A 16,349-nucleotide genomic window follows, 5' to 3' on the forward strand; every position below is an offset into this window, starting at 1 on the left:
CTGGGGTCCTGGGATCAAGTCCCACATCAGGCTCCCCCATGGGGAGCCTGCTTCTCCTTCTGTCTGTGTCTCTGCCTCTCTCTCTGTGTCTCTCATGAATAAATAAATAAAATATTTTCTAAAAATGCAATATGTTGTTTTACAAATTACCTATAATATAAAAGATAACATTTATAATAAATATTTATACATATTTGCTAATGCAATAGGTGAAAAGAGGCAGTCTTTTTATTTCATTGAGCTATCCATTTTCCTAGCATCTCAAATGAACTACAGCAATGCAAGTCCCAAAGAGTAATCACCAAAACAATTTGACTCAGTTGTTGAGAATGGCAGCTAAACAGCGTTCCTTGCCTTGAAATGCTACAAAGTCTACTGTCTGGGATCCTCCAGGGTAGAAGTGTTCTGCATGCACACACACGGGGTTGCTATGTTCTTGGAAGGGCCACACTTAAGGGAAACACTCCTGAGAATATGATAACCTCCTGCTAAGCCACAGCCATTTCTCTATTTGCTCTGCAAATGCCCCAGTACACCAGGAAAGTAAGCTTTTGGTTTTAATTGTAGGGCACAAGTGGTCCTTCACCGGTGTAAGGCTGTTAACAAGACTCCCAGCTGGACCCCCTCCCCCAGAGTTCTGGCGTTCTCAGCTCAAGGAAGTCCTGCCAAGCTGGTCATGCCAACAAGATGCCAGCTGTTGACCTGGGCAGTAAACACCCTCTCACTATGCCTCAGTTTCTCCATCTGATTCACTGGGATATTAACTGAGTTTATGGTGTAAACAGTACTTTATAAGATTCAATGAGTTCATAAAAAGTAGCCAAAGCAGGGTATAATTCTGGTACCAACTGCTTTGTGTGTGTGGTGGGAAGGTGGGGGTGTTCCCACCATGCCCAGGCAATTCTCAAACACCGGCTGGCTGTCCTTACAAATCAATTCTGATGCTGTCTACCCAGAGATGGCATCAGATCCCACCAGTGAAGGGATCAATTGGTCCCACAAGACTGTTCTCCCCACTTTAGATGCCAATTGTAAATCCAGGGTTGTCACCTGTACCTCTGACCAACTGGCTGTAGATCAGAGGTTCCCATGACCCCTTCCTTGAGTTCATTTAGCTTACTAGAGCAGCTCACAGAACTCAGGAAACCAGTTCACTCACAAGATTATCAATTTATTACAAAAGGTGTTGCAGGATGTGAATCAGCAGCCAGATGTAAAGATACACGAGGCAGGGTGTGAAAGCACTCAACTTCCATGCTCTTTCTCGGAACACATCCTTCTCCTACTTCCCTGTTCCACCAACCCTGAAGCTCTCAGAACACTGTCCTTTTGGGATTCTACGGAGGCTTTATTACACAGGCAGGACTGATCAAACCATGGGCCATCAGCAAACTATTCAGCCTCCAGCCCCTCTCCCATTCCTGGAGGCCAGGGTTGTGGGACTGAAAGTCGTAATCCTTGATTCTTCTGGTAACCAGCCCCCTTCCTTAGGTGATCTAGGGGCTCTCCAAAAGTCACCTCACTTGCATAGTTTAAGAGACCTTGATCACTCCCATTCCTTCAGAAATTCCAAGGGTTTTAGGAGCTCTATGCCAGAAACAGAAACAAAGACCAATATGTATTTCTCATCATAAATCATAGTCTCACACAGAGATTGCCTGCAACATACATGACTCCCCACTGGACTGCCCACTAGAAGGAACTTGGGACCTTGCCTAGTCGTTCCCCAGGCTGCAGAACTGAGCCTGCCAACCCAGATGGGTGCTCTCAGGGTCCCCTCTGCCTCTCTCCATACAGACTGAGCAAGCCTCCTGTACCTAGGCAACATTTTCTCCTGGGGACCCCACCCACTTCACACCCAGTGGGCTGGTTCTCCAGAAGCAGGCCAGAACCCCAACCATCCACTCATCCCTCCCCACACCCAAGGCAAAAGGACTCACTTCTTCCAAGTCTCCACATCTAGAATCTCTCTGCTCCTTTTACAAAAGCTACTCACCTATCAAAATGACTAAAAAAAAAGGGCGGGGGGGTGTACAAACTCAACCGAATGTTAGTTACATGGCTACCAAAATTACAATTATGGAGACCATACAAAAAATTAGTACAGTACATTTTGTGAAAATGTAGACTGCAGAAGAGTGCCAGGAACACTGATTACCATCACGTCAAAATGTGCCTACACAACGGGCAAGGGAATCCAAAAATAGGAAAAGCAATGTTTTGTTAGGCTATGAGGACAATGAGTAAATTATTTTTAGTTTCTAAATTTCTGTTGTTATAATGTACCGTTTTCCATTGTCATAATATGTTCTTATAACAATAAAATTCAGCCTAATAGGCAGGGAGAGCAAATTTTTTTAAAAAATTTAAATTTCCATCTTAAAGGCTTAAATAAATAGAGCTTTGGATTCCAAAAATAATAGCCTTGAGTTAAATACGACAAGCTTATAATAAAAATAGCTATCATTTATGGAGTACTAAGTGTATGCATTCTTGAGCTAAATTCTATGTATGTGTTATCTAATTTAACTGAATAACAACACTCAGAGGATTAATTAACCTAGTTTTTGTTTTGTTTTGTTTTGTTTACACCTAAGGAACCTGCAGCCTAGAGAGGGGAAGTGGTTGCCCAGGGACAGAGAACTACGAAGAGACAGAGGTGAGAGGGTGGTCCCTTTGGCTTCCAAACCCTGTGGAAGGATTTTCACGTACATTGCGTGATTCATTCCTAACAGAGCCAAACACGTAAGAGGTCTTACTAACATTAAGTTTGGTAAAGTCTTCTGCCTCACTTAGCAGGGCAAGCATGCCCAGACACTTCATTCGGGGAATTTATATTAGTGGAAAATGCTTAAAAGCAGATTACGCTTTTCATTTTGCCTATCTCTGAAATACACTTAATAGGTACAGGTAAACTATGTGATACTTATTAAAATGGACTTTTCCTGCATCCTAAACAGCTGGGACAGCTTCACGGTGAATTTAACATTTGCACTGTCTTCCCCACCACCACCACCCCCTGCTCTGAAAATACAATTTCTATGATCCCCCGCTAATACATTTCTTATCTGATTAGAGTTTGATGACTCAAACACGGCAGCTGACACAGAGTAATGATGCGGTCCCCTCCGGAGGACTAGGGAGGGGCTTAGTGCCGATGCTCGCCAAAGACAGTACTTTGTGATATCGCAGATCAGTTCACGTCTGCAAAGCCATTTAAGGCTTCAGGAAAACAACAGTTGTGTTTTGTCACTTGGCCATTCAGAGACTTGCATGAAAATATCATCCGTCTTATGCAGCCAGCGTCCTAGAAATTCTGTGCAAACCAAGTGGCCTTTCCTGAATTATTCCCTTGAGCCCCTCAATAAAAATCCTATCGGAAGGACCCTCTAGCCCAAGCCACTGCAGAAGACTTACACCCTCACCCTTTGCAATTATGTCTGCTAAAACGTGCCCAAGTACCTTTGATAAAGGAGACAGAAAACTATCAATAGATTGTCACCAGCTAGACCCCAGGACCTGATCTTTACTCCCACCTGCTTGTACCCACTGACCTTTGTCCCACAGTTTTAAGCTCTTCTTTTCCACTGATCTCTTAACTCAGGCAGAAGACCCCTGGGGAATAGCATCCCATCCTGGAAATTCGAAATACCCTTCAGGCAATAATGACTGCCCTGCCCAGATAAAGAGCTCCCTCTGGACCAGACCACCCAGCCCAGTTTGAACTTAACCCCCAATACACACCTGTGCAGATGGACCCTGGGTGACCCATGGAGTGACCCACAGTGACCTTTATCTCATTGTAATACCAAAATCTCTGCCCAAGGAGGAGCACAAGCCACATTTACATAACATACAATGTACGTCTAGGCATGTTTCCTTAAGGCATATGTGTGATCCTAGACCTGCCTCTACATACAGTGACAAGGTTTCCCTATCTAAAAATTCATCCTAACCCTAAACAAAAGGAACCCTCTGATGAAGGTTACTCCCATAATCTCTCTCTTTTTTCTCTGCAAATAAAGTTTCTCTTGTGCAACAACTCACCTGGTGTAGTTTCTACTTGTGACTCACCAAGGAGCAAGCTCACATTGATTCGGTTACAGGATGACAAGAAGAGGGAAGAATAAAGTAGAGGCACACTCCAGATATTTTGCTTTGTTGAGAGTAGAGGGCAGCAATAGTGGGATTTCAAATCTATTAGCCTCCGGCTTTGCTGTTTTAGCAAGAGTTAATGGAGCCTCCAGAACACATCTGAGGCTCATCGCCAGAGCCTCCATGCCCTGTAGACTAAGGTGGCCCGAACTCCCATTCCACTTCAACCATCCAAAAGTTTCCTGGCTATTCACATCTTTCTACCACCTGTACTTTAGAGTTTTGCTTCTGCTAAATTCACTAATCTCTGGATTATCACCTCATCCAACTCTGTTCTGCAATGGCAGCAACCATCACTGGAGCCTCAGGTCCTCCCATCTACACACATGACTCTGTCTCTATCTCTCTGTCTTTCTACGTCTCACATATATACACACAAGCTTACATACAAACACACACAGGCACACAACTTAGAAAAAATATGCACTTGTGTGCACAACCCACTTGACCACGGATTTCAGCACACTGGGAGGCCGGCATTCCTAAAATGCAGCCCCTTCAAAGTAAATCTATACAGAAAATCCCTGGAGTTCCTTACCAACAGGGGCACTGGGATGTTCAATCTTGTATGGCAACCTCATTGGCCAGGAGATGTTCATATTTCTAGTTAAACATTACTCTTGGCCCTGTCTATGAGAGGGTTTTTGAATCCATGGACTGGTACACCTGCTCATTGTGAGTGCCTGAATACAATAAAAACTGGAAGAAGGTTGGATTAATTCAGCTGGACTGTTTGAGCTGAGACACTGATCTTCCCCTGTGTTTGATGCTCCTGGTTTTTAACTTTCTGATCTGGAATCTATACCATTCGCTCTCTGGATCTTGGGCCTTTGAACTCTAGCACCTGCTCTCCTGGGTCTCCAGCCTGCAAATAGCAGATCATGGGGCTGCTCAGCCTCCACAATTGCATGAGCCAGTTCCTTAGATTAAATCTCGTCACAGATAGGTAGGTAGGTAGCAAGCTAGGTAAACGGATAGATGATAGATAGATGATAGATAGATAGATAGATAGATAGATAGATAGATAGATGATAGATAGATGATAGATAGATGATAGATGATAGATAGATAGATAGATGATAGATGATAGATAGATGATAGATGATAGATAGATAGATAGATAGATAGATAGATAGATAATAGATAGATAGATGATAGATGATAGATGATAGATAGATAGATGATAGATATAGATATACACATTCTCATGCATTTATGTGTATGTCCATATCCTATTGGTTCTGAATCCCAGGGGAACCCTGACTGATACAAGGGAGGCATTCACACTCCACAGGCCTCTTCCCCTCTCTCCCACTGCTTCCCCTCATCTCTTTCTCCCCAAGTCTTAATATCCCATGCAAACCACTTTCAAATTTCCTTTGGTTGTCTCAACTCCTCAAGGCCCTCGGGGCTCCCCTTCTATCTCCTTGTCAAGATACTTTCATACAATAAGTCCCTTCTTGGGGATATTTCTGATAACAGATGGCAAAACAATGCATTCTTCTATCACCTACCTGTTCACTTCCTTCTCCTCTGCTTGTGTTTTTCATGACTAGCTACCTGGGTAGCCAGGACAATAAGCAAAGGTTGCATTCTGGATTTGATAAAGCCTGGTAACAAAAAGAAACATTAAGTCACTTCAAAATAGCCCCGTTTTCATGGATAGCCCACTAATCTAAAGGACGGGCCTGGCCAGAGACGTGTTAAACAGAGGGCAGAGGGCTGTATATCTCTTGGCTTGGGGTCCAAACCATGCAGAGGCCCCATTGGTTCCATGGCTCTCAGCTCTATTCAGGGACAGCTGGTCATCCATCAACCACAAGATCAGAAGCCTAGAAGACAGATGTTCAATAATCCAACAAGATTGTTGGGGGGAGGTGCCAAGTGCATGAGTCCATGTCAAAACAGAGGCTTTGCCCAAGACTCTGCTTAGCAGGGACCAAAGAAAGCCATGCCAAGCAGGAGGGATTTCAAGATAATTCAGTAGGAGTGGGCATGGAGAGGACAGCTGGAGTGTGGCTTTCAGACCTCCATCCATCGTGCCAAACACCCAAATTGAACAGAATAGAAAAGAAAAAAAAGAACAAAGGCATGAGCAGATGTGATCCTAGAGTGCCAGGTGTCATCTTTGCTGTGACAAAAAAAGGAGAGAGGAAGGAAAGGACCAGTCTCCTGAATCCATGACCTCAAACATGGGGCCAGATCTGGGTCAAAGACACTCTAGATGCATCACAAAAAGCCCGCCTCCTCCATGCACCAGTTCTGCATTGGTCTCTCTCCTTCTGCTAGTCTCCTCAGACTCCCAGAACATTCTCTCACCTCTCTGCCCATCCTCTTTCTACCCTGTATTTACCCTTCAACCCACGCTCTGGCCCACACATGGAAGATCATTCCTGGTGCTGTTGCCTTCACGGGAAAAGCAGAATGCTGCCCACACCCTTCCGGGGTGGCTGCATTCTCACCCTGTTGAGAGGATAACGCTAATTTGGCAAGGAGGTTCCATCCCACCCTGGGGCACGAGGATGGGGGCGAGAGCTAATATGATGTCCTGTACTTTGGTCAAAATTTTTTCCTCTTCATTCCAGAAATCATTCTCTGACTTGGCTGGCTTCTTTTTCCAGTACAATGAGAGCAGCTTAGCCAAGGATTATGGGCAATTTGGGAGGTGCCATTTGCCTGCCAAGTTGCCAAGTCACAAAGAAAATGCAACTTGTCTGGCAATAAAGGGACCAAGAAACGGTGTTTGCCATGGAGTTCTCCGTCCTCCCCCAGCAGGGATCCACCAAGGGAGATGCAAGGCATGGTCGGAGAAGGGCTCTCCTGCTGAGCCCCAGCATCTAACCACGGGCTCTCAGCTCTCAGCCCACACCCCTGTCTCCCCACCAGTAGCATCTCCCTGACCCATCGTGCTCTCAGCCTGAACCCACTCTCCCTGCCTCTCTCCGGCCACACTGCGCACTCCTACTTTCTCCCGGGCTGCTCTCTCCTCTCCCCGACCTCCAAGCACCAGGACACTATAGGGCTCAATCCCGGGACCTGCTTTCTACAGCAATTCTCATTTTCTCGCTGATTCCACAAGGACCACCCACATGCTGGTGACTCTCAAATTTGTGACCCCAGGGCAGCCCTGATGGCCCAGCGGTTTGGTGCCGCCTTCAGTCTGGGGTGTGATCCTGGAGACCCAGGATCGAGTCCCACGTCAGCCTCCTTGCTTGGAGCCTGCTTCTCCCTCTACCTGTGTCTCTGCCTCTCTCTCTCTCTCTTTCTCTCTCTCTCTCTCTCTGTCATGAATAAATAAATAAAATCTTAAAAAAAAAATTGTGACCCCAGCTCCCCACCCCCATCCCAGACACATATATCCAACCACCTACCCAACAACTTCACTTGGATGTCAGACAGGCACTTAAAATATAACAGGTCCCAGATGAGACTCTCCACCTTCTGCCCTACACCTGCCCCTCCTTCTCTTACCCAGCTCAGCTGATGGAAAAGCCATTCTTCCAACTACTCAGACTAAATAAAGTCTTGGTGTCGCCCTTGACCTTCCTTTTTCTCAGATCTTCTACATCTATCCAGAATGCAAGCACTTCTGACCATCTCATCACTCCTATCCTGGTACCATCCACCATCCCTTTGCATCTGGACCATTGCAATACCACCCAGCCGGTCCCCACATGTCTACTCTTTCTGCTCTTTGCTCTGCTGGAGCTAGGAGTCAGATCTGACCATTTCTCTGTTCAAATCTTCTGAGGATTTCCAATCTCACTCAGCATAAATTCCTGCACGATCTGTCCCCTGCTGTTCACCATGTCTTGTTTTTATTTTTAGCACTTAGTCATACCTGCCATATTATATATCTGTTTTATTGCTTAGAATAGGAGTCGGCAAACTACAAGCACCCAAACCAGCCACCTGTTTTGTAAATAAACTTCTATCGGAGGGAGCCATATCTGTTCATTTATTATCTTGTCTACGGCTGCTTTAGTGCTAAACTGGCCCACAAAGCCCGAAATATTTATTATCTGACCATTTACAGGAAAAAATATGCTGATCCCTGCTCTACAGCATGGAAACAGGGATTTTGTAAATGTTCAATCAATTTTTTTGGATAAATAATAAACAGATGTAAGTGCAAAGTAGTGCCTGGGGTTCCAAAGAAGGATTAGAATGGGACAAATGAGTGTGGTCCTGCAAAAAACAATAATTGTAATAATAAGATAATCGGGGTAGACTTCACTGCAAAGAGATCCAAAATGTTTGGATGCTGCAAAATGTATCTGCCTCCTAAGAGAGGAGTCTTCAATTTACTTTCAAGAAAGACTATATGTTGGGGCACCCGGGTGGCTCAGAGGTTGAGCGTCTGCCTTCAGTTCAGGTGGTGACTCCAGGGTCCTGGGATTGAGTCCTACATCACGCTTCCCTCAGGGAGCCTGCTTCTCCCTCTGCCTGTGTCTCTGCCTCTCTCAGGAATAAATAAATAAAATCTTAAAAAAAAAAAGACTACGTCTTGGTTTAGAGAAATATGTATTAGCGGGTTCCCACCTGTTGCCCCAGAGAAAAACATGTGTACAGTGGAGTAAAGTAAACGTTGATGTTCGAGACTGCTGCGCTTAATAAGGCAAACAGAGTGTGTCTTTCAGTGGAGATGTTAGATGTTAGATGGAAGGCAAACAACCACACGATTCCGTTTCTCTTTAGATGCCAAGGAAGCTTGCCCTGGACCCTGAGGATGCTTGGGGCCGGACCAGTGCTGCCCCTGCTGCCTGGAGACTGGCCACCAGGAGGTAAGGTGGGGAAGGCTCCCTGGGAGGAGCCATCTGAAGACAGGTCCGGGCTAGGCAGTTTGTGAATACTGACTCTAGTGGTGGTTTTAAGCTATTCTCTGTGGTTTGGGGGTGGGGGTCTCTCATGTGCTCCTGGGAATTAGAGGCAGAGCTAGGCCCAGGCAAACACGGAAAAGCAGAGAGGAGAGAGCAGTCCATGCTCCCTTGAGGCCAGAATGGAGGTGCTGGAGAGGGACATCAACACAGGGAGCCATGCCCACTGGGAAGGGTCACCAGAAGCTGGGGCAGGAGAATGAGCACATCCCAGAGGCTGGGGATTAACAGAGAATGCTGGCCCGGTTGTCCTGAGCACAGGTAGCAGCGTCTCCGACAACTCCCAGAGTCCCACTGGGGAGGGGACTCCCGTGGTCAAGACAGTGCAGAACATGACGATGCGGATACTTAAAAGCGAACCGTGATCTTAGGTTGGATCACAGCCTAGGAAGACCAGGACATTTAGCTTACAATAAAACCATCCATTTAAAGAACATTATTTTAATGACCACCGATGAATGTTCATGTACTCATTCGTTTAGTAAATATTGATTGAGTGCCTGCCACGTGCCCATCATTGGGCTGGTAATGGAAACAGAATGGTGAGCATAACAGACCTGCTGTGGTCTCCGAATCCTAGGGACTAGTGGGAAGGCAAACAATAAACAGAAATTAAATGGACATTTGTGCATTTGCTATAAATTTTACAAAGGAGAAACACAGGGAGGAAAATAGAAAGGGAGGGAAAGAGAGAGAGAGACAGAGTGAGAAAGAGAGAAGGAAGGAAGGAAGGAAGGAAGGAAGGAAGGAAGGAAGGGAGGAAGGAAGGAAGGAAGGAAGGAAGGGAGGAAGGAAGGAAGGAAGGAAGGAAGGAAGGAAGGAAGGAAGGGAGGAAGGAAGGAAGGAAGGAAGGAAGAATGGGTTTTCCAACTTCCCACACTCCTAAATTGATCCAATCGGCTATGATTTTCTGGTCTAAGAGACATGCCTCATTCAGTCACAGATGGCGGGCTGGGCAACTCGATCTTGCAGTCCTAAGAATATCCTTCCTTTGGTCAGGAAATGGACCCCCCTCGTTGCAACCCCTCAGGCCTGCTCCACACAATCGCTGCACCACACACCTACCGTAAGGAGAGAGCTGTCTCTTCACAACCCCGTTCACCAGACCAGGTGACTTCTTGGTGACTTGCTAAAAACGGGAAGGTGACCCAGCCTCCCGGCAGCCTCATGGTGGTCCAGTAAACACCGGCTGTTTGCAAGCAGCATACCCTGAGAAACCGATGGAGTCTCCAGCAGTCTCACTCATGGGTGGTATAAACGTGGGGTACACTCGATCTGGTCAGCACCTGCCCTGCCCGGAGGATCTGCTCTGCACCCTCCCTGCTGGGGAGGAGAGGATCTCCGTAATATCGCAGCCCAGTGCCCTCACTTGGTGATCACTTGCGATTATTAGAACAATGTAATTCCTGTTTTTGAAGACATGCTCTTCACTTTGACTCTTCAAACTCTGACTTGATTCCAAGCCTTCCCTGCAGGCCAGGCCAGACCTGTGGCCCTGATGCTGGCACACACTCCCTCTAGCCTCTTGCTCCACCTCCTTCTGCTGTGGTGCCAGGGCAGGAAGACGGCGAGGAGGCCCAGGTGTCCACCAGCCGCCTATGACCAAGGGCCAGCTCCTGTCTCTTGGCTGCTTCTGTTTTCTCTGTGTAACTGATACCTGTGTAAGTTATCCGTTTCCTTCATGGGGGGAGAAGGCTTCAGAATGGACTCTCAGGAGTGCATTTGTGGATTCTCATGCGGGAGAGGAGTCTTCAGGGTCACTTTTTATGGGAAGTCTTGCTGGGTGGATCCTGCACTCACCTCCCTTAGCACCCCAGAGACCGCAGGGGCTTCCTTCCAGGAGGCAACCCTCTTGCAGGGAGACCTATGAGGCAGCAGCCACCCCTTCTGGGGCATGCTCACAACTATGGCATGTGTGTACGACCTTCCCACCCCGTGGGAGAAGTACAGGCAGCTTTACCCCGGCTGCATCTGGGCCCTATCTTCTTCCTTCAGCCTTGTCTCCACCCTCCAACAGCACCAGGACTTGGGCAGAGCAAACACAGTGCCCGTCAGCTCCCAGGCTACAGGGAAGAGGGATGGGTCACACTCTCCGCAGCTGTGGGAGCCTCCCATCCCTTAATGTGAAGAAGAGAGGAAAAGGAATAGTCTCTCTTCACACACACACACACACACACACACACACATACACACACACATACACACACACACACACACACACACACACACCAAGAGTCCCTCGCCCCAGCCTTCCTCCATCAGGATGGAGCCAGTTCTCAGGAAGCTCTGTGGGGAGGGACTGGGTCCCAACTGCTCGCAGTTCTCTGACTTCGGCACATGGGGCTTTAGCATCTCTGGGTCTCTGCTGGCACCTCTAGGGAAAGCTGATCCACTCCACACCCAATCCCAGCCTGTGACACATGAGCCAGTCAAGACCAAAGTGGGTGAGAACATGAAAATTCAACAAAGCTGTCTCACTGGAAGGAGGAGTGAAGCCCAAGGGAGGGCCCTCGTGTCCACTGGCCGGAGCTCTCAAAACTCCGGGGCACCTCAGTTGGTGGAAGAGGAAACTCATCTGCCAGCAGCTGAACCACATGCTCTCTGACAACTAAGAGAGCAAGAGGGAACTGCAGCCTTGGGCTGTTCTAGAAGGGCACCTGCTGTAGGGGCTTTGTCTCCCTGTCCTCAGTACCCACCATATGGCAAGCTCATCCCAGAGTAGGATGTAGGATAAGCACTTGGGAGCCAGAGGTGGCCTCGAGTGGCTGTCTGTCCAACAGAGGAGACAGATCTGAAAGCAAGACCTCTCCCCTGGGGAAAGGAGCCTCGGCAGGGGCAGGCAACTCCCCCAGAGAACTGGAGAACCTTCTCAAAGGTATAACATTTGTCCTGATTTTTTGAAGCAAAACTACATCAAAAGGAACGTGTTGGGGACAACGTGGAGAGCCTTCAACAGCTTCTCAAACAAGACGGTAAAGAGACGTGCGGTTGCTCTATCTTCACATCCCTGGAACCTAAAAGCTTCTCAAGTACCCAACCAGAGACAATAAATAGCCCCTTCCAAAGCAGTCCGTGACAGTGACCTCCGTCTCCTTGAGGAGCTTTGAAGCAGAACAAGAATTAGACTTCCGGGGAGTTAAGGCTGACCTAGAATTCAGATCAGTTAATGGAAGTTCAAGAAAGGCAGCTTTGAGACTCAAACTCATTTCCTGTGATTATAACTTCCCTACAATAAAGACACGAAGGGACACCTGCCAGCGGAGGGGCCGAGCTGCAGCAAGACCATCATGGGGTCAGAGCTGCAGAAATGGGGGGTCCCCTCCCACCCATGCTCCAAAGCCCCTGCTAAGTAGCTCAAAGATTTGCTAATTCTATCTCAAAGAGAGCACCATTCATTTAGAAGCCTCGTTTCCAACATGCTTATTAAACAATCATCTCCAGAGTCCACAGGTCATCAGAACAGGAAAAACCTGAGACACCTCGGTGGCTCGGTGGTTGAGCACCTTTGGTCAGGGCATGATCCCAGAGTCCCAGGATCGAGTCCCACTTGGGGCTCTTGCAGGGAGCCTGCTTCTCCCTCTGCCTGTGTCTCAGCCTCTCTCTGTGTGTCTCTCGTGAATAAATAAAACCTTTTTTAAAATTAAAAAAATTATGTATTAAAAAAAAGGAACAGGAAAAACCTGCCAAAGAGGACTGTTTGTCCAAGGAGCTCACCTGCCGCATCATTCACCAGTCGTCTGAGCCTGTGTCAAGGGATTCTTGCCCTGGGCCTTTGGTGATGGAGGGAAGTTTGCTGTCAAAAATATAAAAATTATAAGCTTCTTATTTTTATGCCCCTAATGATAAAGAAAGGTGCTTTGTCCCCTCCAAAGTACTTTTCCAACTTTCCATTGTGGTTGCCATGGTGATGTGAGCTGGTGCCAGGCTCCTGCTAGGAGACCCCAGCTCCCTGCCACGGTCCAGCGTGTCTCCAAGCGGGGCTGACACTCCCAGCTTCTCTTCAGGGACCTTGGCGCCCCATCTGCCAGGAGTGGGCTGTGTCTTATTTTAGTCAAAATAATAAAAGGAGGGAGTCTAAACCCTAGCCCTTTGGGTGTTTTAAATAGCTCTTTTAAAACCGCTATGTGGGGTTGCCTGGGTGGCTCAGCAGTTGAACACCTGCCTTTGGCCCAGGGCTTGATCCTGGGGTCCTAGGATCGAGTCCCACATCGGGCTCCCTGCGTGGAGCCTGCTTCTCTCTCTGCCTATGTCTCTGCCTCTCTCGCTCTGTGTCTCTCATGAATAAATAAATAAAATCTTAAAAAAAAAAAAAAGCTATGTGGTACATTGGTACATTGTAAACATACACGCATATGCACACACCAATAAGACCAAGCAAGTAACACAAAAATCACTGAAATCTCGTTCAAAGGGGACTTTTGTTAATATCTTGAACACAATGGAAAATTCTATGGTTGCTTCTAACTTGTACATGTGTGCGTGCTCACACTCACGCTGCTTTCTATATAAAATAGATCGTTACGTACTTGATCTTTCAAAACCTTAATTTACCACTTAAAAATGTCACGTCATGGCCATTGATCTTGAGCAACAAACATAACGTCTAATATTCAGAGAGCGGAAAAGGAGGCCTCGTATTAACTCATTTAATTCTCATAAAACCCCAGCCACGAAGGTTATTATGTGTCACGCCTGCTTTGCCATTATTAGCTGTTTCCCAAATGGCAAACTGACGATTCTCCAAGATCGCGCCGCTGGTAAAAATGCTAAATGTCGGGGTTCGGAGCCCCGCACTCTGGTGTCAAAGCCTGTGGACTTAATCTCCACGTGACTCTGTCCCTGAGCAAGACCCCTCTTTTTGAAAGGCGCTATGGCATTTCATGGTCTAAACGTACCACCGCCTGTTTCCTCAGTCCCAGTCTGATGGGCATTTGGGTTGTTTGCAATATTTTACAATTAAGAGCAATACCTTGATAGCAATACCTTGAGGCTTCAATATGCCTCCTGGTAACTTTGTGAGATTATCTCCATCCTCGGCTGATACTTCTTTTTTAAAATTTTTCTTAAATTGGGCAGCCCGCAGGCTCAGCGGTTTAGTGCCACATTCAGCCCAAGGCCTGATCCTGGAGACTCGGGATCGAGTCCCACGTCGGGCTCCCTGCAGGGAGTCTGCTTCTCCCTCTGCCTGTGTCTCTGCCTCTCTCTGTGTGTCTCTCACGAATAAATAAATAAAATCTTTTTAAAAAAATTTCTTAAATTTATTTATTCGTGAGAGACACACAGAGAGAGGCAGAGGCACAGGCAGAGAAAGAAGCAGGCTCCCTGCAGCGAGCCCAATGCAGGACTGGATCCCAGGACCAGGGATCACGCCCTGAGCCAAAGGCCGACGCTCACCCACTGAGCCACCCAGGTGCCTCTGATGCCTCTCGAAGTAAGATCGCTAAGTCAAGGGGTTGGCTCTGCCCTTTAGAGAGGTTGTCTGAATTTCTGGACGCAGGAGAGTATCTCTTCTCACATCAAGAAAAAGGTTACTTTTCTTTCATTCAGACCAATTATTACTATTTACACTTCGTATGTGTGTAGTGGGGAGGGGGGCTGCACCAGAATAAGACAACTGCCATGATCAATTAGTCCCACTGATTTTTAAATGCCTTCCACAGACACTGGGGTGTGGACTTCATTCGGCACCAAGGCGGGGCGGGGGGGGGGGTGGTAAACCTTTTCTGTAAAGGAACAGACTGTAAATACTTTTGGCTGTCCTGGCCCTGTGGTCTCTGTGGCAACTAGTGGTCTCTGCCACTGAGCCGGGGGTGGGCATGGCCGTATCTGGCCTGCTGGCCCCAGTTTCCTGGCACCTGTTCCACATCCTCCATTCACTTGCATCTGGGGCCATCATTACCATGCTCAAGGCATTATTACTTTAACTCCTTTCTCGTTATTACTTCTTTATGGATTGGGGTTTTGTTTTGTTTTGTTTTTTTTATTGCTATCCTTGAGTGCCTATTCCTCCAGAGGAACTTTAGAATCCTTCTCTCAAGTTGAGGAAACCTTATTGGAATTATCATTGGACTGTAGCTTAATTCACAAACATACTTGACGGGAATGCCGTCTTTACAAAATTATCTTCCAATCTCCAGGTATGCACAGAGTCTCCTGTTGTGGAGGACTTCCCTCCTGGAAGGGCATAGATGTGACTTCTAGCTCAGTCACTTCCCGACGGGGTGACTTTGGGCAAGTTACTTCTCTGTGTGTCTATTTGTCTCATCAGGAAAACGGGAATAATAGCATCTGCCCTGCAGGGTTTTGGGAGGATGTGATGACCTGCCAAGGGAACACAGTAAATGCTCTAAACTTCTTGTTACATCTGCTAGATCAGAGTGGTTGTTGCTGTGGGCGTCCCATCCACTGCTAACTTTAGAAGCTGGTTCTAGCATTTTAGCACCAAGCATAGTGAAAGTAACTCGTGGAAATTTCCCTAATAGTATCTATTACCATTTTACTGTTTTATGTATCCCGAACATCATGAAGTCATGTCAAGTGCCCTGGCCATTTCTATTAGAATCAATATCCTTCCCCCCCCACCTCCTTTGCCCACTGAAAGAGAGAGTTACATTAGCAGATTTCCCCTCTTGACCCACCTTTGATTTGTTAAAATGAGCCTCACTTGGCCACTGTGCTGTCTGCTGGATTCTATTTGCTTACACTTGAGATGGGATTTTCTTATCAATGTTCTTACGGAAGATTAGATTCATAGCTGTTTTTAAGGGCTACTTTCACCCCTTATTTTATGCCAAAGTTGTGCTTGTTTCCTAAAGATAATTCAGAAGCTTTACTTCTTTATTTTTGTCTGCTCTAGAACACTTTAAACAAGCCTAAGAACCATCAGAGCCTCAATAATTTAAAATTATCCAACGGGAAACGGTTTGCACCTGATGTTTCGTGGCAAATGGTTCCATTTCCTTCGTGATAATTGGTCATTCTCTTGTTTTCAGTTCCTCTTGAGTCAGTTTTATGAACGTCTTTTGTTAGGAAAGCATTCATTGGGCCTCATTTTTCCATTTGTTAGGAGGTAATCTGCACTCAGATTTACTGGTTACAGAAAAACTATAAAATTCTTCTAGTTCACACTTGTTTGGTTTTTATTTTTTTCTTTCCTTAGGTTCATTCATTAATTTCTAATTAAGAAGAAAAATAGTCCCTTGCTACCTACACCTCACTCTGGGCTTTTCCTAGAAAGCGTTCTCCCCCAACCCTTCCCAACCCCAATCAAATGCAGTCTTTGATAGCCTTGGAAACGCCTCCAATATCATCAGCACC

The 16,349-nt window shown here is 46.7% G+C and overlaps 1 long non-coding RNA gene across 1 annotated transcript; it reads right to left on the reverse strand.

Annotated features, from left to right (window-relative positions):
* Positions 1 to 1,150: 1,150 nt before the first annotated feature.
* On the reverse strand, positions 1,151 to 12,827 carry LOC140599412 (uncharacterized). The gene is made up of 3 exons (XR_012002293.1): positions 12,747 to 12,827; positions 5,670 to 5,765; positions 1,151 to 5,117 (listed from the first exon to the last, which is right to left on the reverse strand). It is a non-coding gene; the product is annotated as an uncharacterized lncRNA (long non-coding RNA).
* Positions 12,828 to 16,349: the final 3,522 nt, after the last annotated feature.

Source organism: Vulpes vulpes, chromosome 6, assembly GCF_048418805.1.
Source record: "Vulpes vulpes isolate BD-2025 chromosome 6, VulVul3, whole genome shotgun sequence".
NCBI lineage: Eukaryota > Metazoa > Chordata > Mammalia > Carnivora > Canidae > Vulpes > Vulpes vulpes.